The sequence below is a fragment of the Rousettus aegyptiacus genome, unplaced genomic scaffold (genome assembly GCF_014176215.1).
Source record: "Rousettus aegyptiacus isolate mRouAeg1 unplaced genomic scaffold, mRouAeg1.p scaffold_m13_p_4, whole genome shotgun sequence".
In the NCBI taxonomy this organism is placed as follows: Eukaryota; Metazoa; Chordata; class Mammalia; order Chiroptera; family Pteropodidae; genus Rousettus; species Rousettus aegyptiacus.
In genome coordinates this window covers 68,580,799-68,589,994 of record NW_023416307.1, presented here as the reverse complement: position 1 = coordinate 68,589,994, position 9,196 = coordinate 68,580,799, and positions in this window count along the sequence as shown.

Genomic DNA, 9,196 nt, shown 5'->3' with positions numbered 1-9,196 from the left:
TCTACTCCATATGTGCATGTGACTGACTCTGACAAGCTATTAGAACTATTGTATTTTAAAAACTTGTCTTACTACCTGATTCATTGTCTATTGTTCTTTAATATTTGTAGGGCACTTATTTCAATTCTTGACTGAGCACACAGTATAAACACAATAAATGATAACTATTGCTTTACTTTTGTTATTTTTCTAGGTGGATTTTAAAATTTATCAAATTTGAAAAAAATTCGTGGCTCTTACATTCAAATTAATTGCTGATTTGGTACATAAAACAAGGTGAAGCTTGCAATCAAACATGATAAAGAAGAGAAAGTAAAGTAGAGAGGAGGCGAGAGAACTAAAGTGTTAAATCAAGCTGTTTTCACAGACTGCAGTATGCCGATCAGCCCTACAGCCAGACCATGAAGAAACCTGTAGAACAAAGGAATATTTCTGCTGGGATTGTTAACAAACCATTTACCCATACCATGAAGGGAAAACAGGAAAACAGTCCTTAAGTGACTCTCTGCACAGAATAAAATCATTCATCCCCTGTGGATGAAACCATGAAGAACCTATGGATCAAAGGCTGGGAATAGCCAGCATGCCTTTCACATGATATATTCATACCTCTTCTTACTACCTACTCTTATCCTTTCACACTGTATGTCTGTACCATCAAGGAAAATGGGTAAACAAAGTCTTTAAACTAAACTATAATTCATAGAAACTAAGGGTAATAGAGTAATAGATAAACTGAACTCCCTGAACACTTGGGGTCCCGTTTAGTGTCTTGTCTCTGTCCTCTCAGTGTCTTTTTTTTTTTCAGTTCTTCTCAGTGTCTTTTTCATTGTCCCTCTCACTGTCACTGTCTCTGTCTCTCTCTGTGTTCCTATGAGTCTCTCTCACTCTCTGCCTGTGAGATGAGACCATATTCTGTATTTGAAGCATTACCCCTTCCTAATAAACTTTCCTTTTGACTCTAAGTCTGGTGTGCATTTGAATTCTTTCTTGTGCTCACCCAAGAACTCTCTGTCTTGGTGCAGGGCTATAGTGCCTCCCCCTTGCCGCACCCCCCCCACCAAAATTGGGGGAATTTGTTGTGTCCTGCATCAAAAGGAGAGATGAAACTACGAAATAACTGTAGTAGATCCAAACAATGTAGAAAATAGAGACAAATAATATGTTAAATTTAGAAAATATATTTTTCGAAGAAATTAATATTATAACATGTAGCCTTCCCCATACCGAAAAGTCTCAAAAGGGTATCTAAAGATTCGATGTGAAGAATTTTTGAGTGCTGTCAATCTTACCTGGTCCTTAAACCTTTAGTTCTACATGGTTATGGTAGGCATGTGGGGTATCATGGAGAGGTAGGGTAGAGATTTTGAGTAGCGCGATATACTGTTAACCTTTCTTTTCAGAATTCCTTTGACAAATTAACATTCATATATCAACCAACTCATTTGGACAAAACACATTGGCATTGTAGTGCAAATGGAACAGAGGTGAATGACTCAGCCATGATGGAGCTATGGGAGAGACATTTTATAACTGACCATGGGTACCAGCTCCTCATTTTTTTTCCTTTTGGTTCTGATCCAACATAATCCATTAGACTGTCACAATTCACACTTGCTTGTTATTTATTTAGTAAGCTCTATTGAGTCCTTTAAGACTTGTGGGCAAAACTCCTTGACTTGAAAGACTGCATTGCTAAGGGCAGAAGTGTTAATATAGATTTTGGCCCCTCAACCAGGAAAGCACTTAAAGAGACGAAGCCACTAAATGATTCAATTAGTCTAACCTCCCACCTGCCCTTTTTAAGAGAAGAGATTCCTCTGCCACAGCAGTAGCCCAAGACCATCCCCTTTGTCTGCACTCTGCTCAGAGAGGAGTTGTTTTTTCAAGTTGAAAGCTTTTGTAGGACAGATCTAAGGGTACAAGAAAGAAAAAGGGGTTGCTGGTGACCTGAGGCCAATGCTTCATGAAATGACTTGAACCATTGCATCATCTGATTATACACTACTGGATTATAAACTGTTAAAAAACACCACCATAAAACTAGCATGGTGTACTTGTGATATGATAGCTTTCACGATAAAAATTGGGCTTACTCACAGACTGTGGATTCACAGCCCTTTCCACTTACACAGTAATTTCCAGGCAGGTTAAAACCACTTCTAGACTGCCCTCTCTACTTGAATCTACTGCTGATTCTAAAAGCCTTCTTATTCCCCTGTGTTTTTTTACAGATTCTTTTTCCATTTGAAGAATCAATACTAAATGCAGGCATAGACAGACAGCACTTTATATTTTGTATTTAGAACAATGGGAGGTTGTCATTTTTTCAGTATTTTTCAGACACCAGAAAATTATAAGTCAAACTCGTAGACTAAAAAAATTTTGAATTACAGAGATTATGATACATCAGTTTTTAACTAAATAAACTTAGGCAGACACAGAAAGCCTTTATAAAAGTGTAAAAACCATTTTAAATGAACAAGCATTGTTAGTATTATAAAACTGAGGAAATTATTTTGTCTGCTTGCTTCGAAACTTTTAAAGAAACCTAGAAGCAAAAGATACTTGAAAAGCAACACTATAAGATGACATCTCCAAAATTTCTTGTTGAAAAGAAAAGTGGGAATACTAATGTACCTTCTTTTGAAGTTTTATATTTGGGGCCCACTTTGGGAAATTCAGTAGTTCATACTGAATGCAAGACACCGATAAGCTTATAAAATGATTTTTTTTAATGCTCTCAATTCAAACAATATTTATCTCTGCTTTCCATAACCTGTCACTCAGCAAGGTACTGGGAACACAAATGATCTCATTAAAATACTCCTTTCAAAATATTTTCCTTGAATAGACATTGGAAGAGGTTTCTAGCTAAATTGAATAAGGGAACAGAGTAACAAAACATTGAACATGGAAATGCCATATTGTAGTTTCAATTCTGAAATAATATACCCATCAGATGTCAATAAAGTCTGCTTTCTGCATGTTTCAAAATCATGGCTACATATTAAGTATATCCTAATTGAGAACTTATACTTTAAAAATAATCACCTAATTTCTGTTTTTGCACCAATACAGGAAGAAAATTTTAAGACTGAAAAGCATCTTTCAAATATGTGGTAACAGAAAGAAATCTAACTATGGGAGGTAAACACACATGTAAACATATATATGCCTTACTGTTAAAGTGTACAGCTGAAACTTATTGGATTTCGTTAACTAATGTCACCATAAAAAATTAATTAATTAATTAATAAAACAGCCAAAACAATACCCGATGGGAGGAATAAAAAGGATCAGAGACCGTATGCTTTATTCCACTGTATGACTCTGTACATATTCCTCTAACAAAATGTTCTAAAAATGGTTACAGATTCAAGAAAGAAGGGAAGGGAAAATAGCATTTCATAACTCATTTATTAGGTTATATGTGAAGTCTTTTCAATATTTTTTATTACTTAAATCTTTTTACAATAACCATGTAAATAAAGTGTTGCAGTCCCCATTTTACACATGAGGGCATTAAGGCTCTGAGTCAGGTAACCTGCTCCGGATCCTACATTTAGTAAGAGATGAAGCAGAACTTTGATACTAAATACTTCCTTGGATCCAAAATACATTTTTGAAAAACAACCTGTGATATGTCCATTACTGGATGCCCAACCAGGAGGATAAAATATCATTGTTCAGTAAGTACACTTTTATTTATATTGCAACTTATTTCATAAATCCAACTTTAAAAAATAGTGCTCACCTAATAAGTGCCTTGATATTGCTTGAGAATCACGTTGGCCAATTTGCTCCCTTTAATCATTTTATATGTTTCCTTTACCTTGGACCTTTTAAGGCTCTCTAGATAACTTGGATAACACTTCACAAGGATTTAGTTTTTTTGTTTGTTTGTTTCCCAAATTGCTTTATGGGTAAAAAAACAACAAAAAAAGTATTTTCATTCAAGAAAGATCAGATGACATCTTAGCAGAAGATTCTACCTTTAAGTATCAAGTATTGCCCATCTTCCCTAAACAATCAGTTCTGGAATTGCTGACTTACACTAACGTATAGAAACATTTATTTCTAAAATCTCAGTGAAATGATTTTCTTTCCCATGCAATATGAATAATTTCTCCTAACTTAAACCTATGTCTCATAACTAAGCTGGAAACCGTTTTACTTTAACTGTATTATCAGGCATTAAAAAATAAAAATGGAAAATAATAATTAATAATAATAATAACTAATCCCACCATTGTTACCATTGCCGCTACTACAACAGACACACTTCGAAGGACTCTACCTGCCTTATCTTGAATCCTTGCAACACCTCTATAGAGAAAGTACTGTTAGGACACTCGTATAGATGATAAATGAATCGAAGCCTCAGAGGGTTTGAGAAACTTGCCTCAAATAAGTGAGGCATAACTTGTCTCACTTGCCTACCTGTCTATATAAAACCTCTCTCAAGAAAATTAACCAGGGGAGCCTTGTTGGTGATTATTTCAGTTCCACATGGATCTTTTTATGCTGGAATACCCCTTTTACTGTAAATTCTCTGTGGTATATTTAAATGTTAGAGATAATTCTTACATACAGGCCTCTCCTAATTGTATTAATGTCACACACAATCTTAGCAAAACCTATAGTTACATTTCATTTACTGAGGAGTGACCCTGACAGTAAGTTTGTGGCACTTACACTAAAACATTTTTATTTAAAAATAAGAAGTGGAAAAAGAATGTTACTTAAAATTTATATATTTCTACCCTCTGTTTCTGCCAGTTTTAGTTGTGAAATAATCTGTAATTTTGCATTTGTTTTTTTCACTTAATATTATCCAATTTCTTACTAAGTCCTCTATGTTTTATCTCCTAAATTTTATCTTCTGCCTCTAGTCTTTTCTCTCCATCTTTTTCACCATCCTTCTAATCCAAGCAACTAGTTTCTCTTTCCTGGACTTTAACAATATCTTCCTAACAAGATATTGTTACTCAGCTGCTGGAGCCAGCCGGCTAACGTCATCAGTACCTGAAAGAGGGGGGTGAAGCCTAAGAAAAAAGAAGATAGGAAAGCGCTTCGGGAGGGCATACAGTCACTGCTGCAGCCCCGAGTTTATTTAGCACAGCCTTTATATAAGTTTTTGGACACAATAGCAAAGCACAGGGTACAATATAGGAAAGCACAGGAAACAATAGTAAGGTACAGAGTACAATAGTAAAGTACAGAGTACAATGGCAAAGCACAATGAACATTACCATAGGAATGCTGACATTTACATAAGTTCCTATTCTTTTCTGGGCTGTAAAACATTCCACTATCTTAAGAAGATTTCTTTAGGAGGCAAACCTCCCCTCCAGGGTCAGTAATGTTTAACTCCACACCCAGCTTCCTAGAACCTTTGTTAAAGCAGTCTCAGCAGCAGCAGCTGCTTCATGGCCATCAGCTGCGTGACTTCTTCAGTGTCTCTTAATGGCTCCCGGCACTCAGCAAGGCACTGGGAACACAAATGATCTCATTAAAATACTGCTTATGAAATGTTTTTCTTGAATATACATTGGAAGAGATTTCCAGCTAAATTGAATTAAGGAACAGAGTAACAAAACATTGAACTTGGAAATGCCAATATTGTAGTTTTTGATTTCAGATTAATATGCCCATCAGATGTTAACAAAATGGGCATACTTGATACTTCAAAGGTAGAATCTTCTGCTAAGATGTCATCTGATCTTTCTTGAATGAGAATACTTTTTTTTTTTTAACCCCTGAAGTATTTTGGGAAACAAACAAAAAAAAACCCCACTAAATCCATATGAAGTGTTTATGTTTTGGTCTACCTCCATTCTCAAATGTTCTCAAAAATATGAATCTAATCACATTATCATTCTTAAAACATTTCAAAAGCTTTTCATTGATATTTGACATAAAGTCCCATCTTCTGTAGAGGGGTTCTTACCTGTTCCTTCAGTCTCCTCTTGGACCAAATTCTACTCTTTTCTCTCAATTTCAGTCATATTGATTGTATCAGTTTGTGCAGGGTGCCATAATAAAATACCACATACTGCTTGGCTTAAACAGCAGAGATTTATTTTCTCACTGCTCTGGAGGCTGGAAAGTGTGAGATTAAGGTTTGGTAGGGAGTAGAGGAGTGTGCTATTCCAAAGTATGCCTTTTGGGATATTGATTATTTTAAGCTGGTTATTTAAAAAAAAAAAAAAAAAAAGATGCAGAAAGAACCTTTGAACTCCCCCCAACTGCCTAAAAGAATTTAGATATAGGGCCTGTTCCAGAAAGGGAGATAGATAGCCTCATAGTTTATGATGAACTAGGTGTGATAGACAGGGAGGAATCTAGCAAGGCCCTCTCTGTGTTGCATTGTTAAAAAATGGCCTACCATTTATCAAACATGCTCTTTTCCATCTCCATGTGAATTGCCTTCCTGCCTTTAAAATTCCAAGCCACCCTCCCCCGCCCCACTTATTTCAAAATGGCATGTAAGCCTTAACTGCTCAATCTGTCTTTGGGTCCCACATTCTTATGGATTCCTCATGTGCACATATGTAATAAATTTGGTTATTTTTCTCCTGTTAATCTGTCTCATGTAAATTTGATTATTAATCTAGCCAGAAGAATTTAGAAAGGTAAGAGGAAAATTATTTTTTTTACTACCTATAGTTTTGGTGAGCCAGCCAGGAGAATTTACTGGTCAGAATACTTTTGGTTTTGGGACTGCTGTGGGTGAAGAGATTCTGGGGCCTCTGAGACAGGCTGCCAAAGTTGAGTTCTTATCATGTCAGCACCCCACAGATCTTTGTGGGATTTGATGGAAGTGAAAGTGAATTAAAAAAAATGGGAGAAAATTTTGTTTTTCCACCCCTTTAGTAGAGTCTGGTTTCTGATAAGAGCTCTGTTTCTGGCTTAAAAAATAGCTCCCTTCTTGCTGTCTAGTCACAAAATGGAGAAGGAGAGAAATTGAGAAAGAAAGAATAATCCCTGCTGTCTTTTCCTACAAGGACACAAAGCCTATTGAATTAGAGCCCTTCCCTTATGACTTCATTAAACCTTAATTACCTTCTAAAGGCCCTATCTCCAAATATAGTCCACTTGGGGACTGGGGTTTCTTTATGTGAATTTGGGAGAAAACAACTTGGTGCATAGCATTCTTTGAGCCCTTAACATTCACCATATTTGTTTTAGCCACAGGAACTTTGCACATTATTCCTTTCTGCTGAAATATTCTATTCTCCTCTTTATATCAAATTAACATGTTATGCTTTAGAACTTAAGACAATTTTTATTTGCTCATGCAAGTCTTCCTTCATTTTTCTTTTTGGTCGAATTCCTTTCCTAAGCTTTCACAGCACATGGAGTTCTCCAGTACATATTCCAGCTTTATAGCATTTACATGCATTTATGGGATTGTTTGGTTAATGGTCTTTTCCACTAGATGATAAGCTCCATGAGGGCAAGAATGGTGTCGCTCTTCATCACTGTAGTCACAATGCCTGCTACACTTCCTGATATGGTTCAAAGATTTGTTGAAGAAATAATTATAAGTTTATATTTTGCTTTATTTATGTAACTATTATGGGTAATGACTACATAATTTTCCACCAAGGGGTTTAAAAATAACTTTTTTTTTCTATTTTTGTATAAGGTGATTGATTCCTTCTCCATCTGTTCCTTCCCTCTTTCCTTCCCTCCTTCCTTCCTTCCTTCCTTCCTTCCTTCCTTCCTTCCTTCCTTCCTTCCTTCCTTTCTTCCCTCTTTCCTTCCTTCTTCTCCTCCTTCTAAGCTATCATAACTTACATGTGATAAATGGTTTAATGTGTCCATACTTTTTCATATTGTATAATATTTCCTTTCAATAGAGTCTTAAAAATTAGCTAAACTGAGTTTTTTTTTGGCTAATCGTAGCATTTTTATATTTTTGAACTCTTGAAAACTCTGAGTTTTTCTCAACAATATATATATTCTCTTTACACAATAAATACTTCATCCTTTGTAGATCTGTTTTTCAGGTACTAAGTCTGTTTGAGGTGGGACAGTTTTAAAACCTAAATAAGTTTTACATTTTTAAGTAGTCAAGTCAATTGATCTTTTAAATTGCAACTACTTTTATTACTTCTAAACTTAGCACGTTATCCCCACCTTTAAAGAGTTTTGCTAAATATTCAACGCTACCTTTTAAAATTTCTTACTTTAAAATTTTATTAAACTTTACAAGGAGTAGAGAGAATAGTACAATGGAATTTCATTTATCCATTACCCAGATTTAATAATTATCAAAATTTTTTCCATTGCTTTGATTATTCTTTTTATTTTTCTTTTCCTAAACTATTTTAAAGCAAATCCAAAATATCTTGTCAATTAGCCTAGCATAACTTTTTTTTTGAAATTTTAAAACATATGGACATTTTCTTATAACTACAACGCCATTACCAACATAACTTAATGGCTTAAAACAACAGAATTTTTTTTTCTCTCATAGTTCTGGAGGCCAGAAGTCCAAAATTATGGTATTAACAAGACCTCACAACCCCTGAAGGCTTGAAGAGAGGATCTTTCCTTGCCTCTTCCAGTTCCTGGTGGCTCTTGACATTTCCTGGTTTGTGGCCTCGTACCTCTGATTTCTGCCTCTGTTTTTTACAAGACCTTTCTTGTATGTCTCTGTGTCTTCTCTTCTTATAAGGACATTTGTCATGAGAGTTAGGTCCCATACCAAATCCAGAATAATTGATTCATCTGATAAGCCTTAAATAATTACTTCTGCAAAGACCTTATTCCCAAAAATGATTTCATTATGAGGTTCCAAGTGGACATAAATTTTTGGGACAAAGTATTCAATTCACTTTGAATATATCACCATATTATCATATATCAAATTATTATATATTATAATAATGATAAGGTTTATCATTATTAGTTTAATAGTTTAATATCCAATAGAACTAGTCTCTTCACATTCTTCTTTTTTCTGGAGCTTTCTTACCATTTTTACTTGGGCTATTACTTCATATTAACTTTATAATGATTTGTCTATGTCTAGAAAGTAGTCCTGCTGGTATTTTTATGAAAATAATTTTAAATATATCAATTAACTTGAGGGCAATTGCACATCCTATTCTTTTGCTATAAAGTTTTCCATTTATTGATATTTTATTCATATATATAATTTTAATTTGTTGAGAATGCTAAT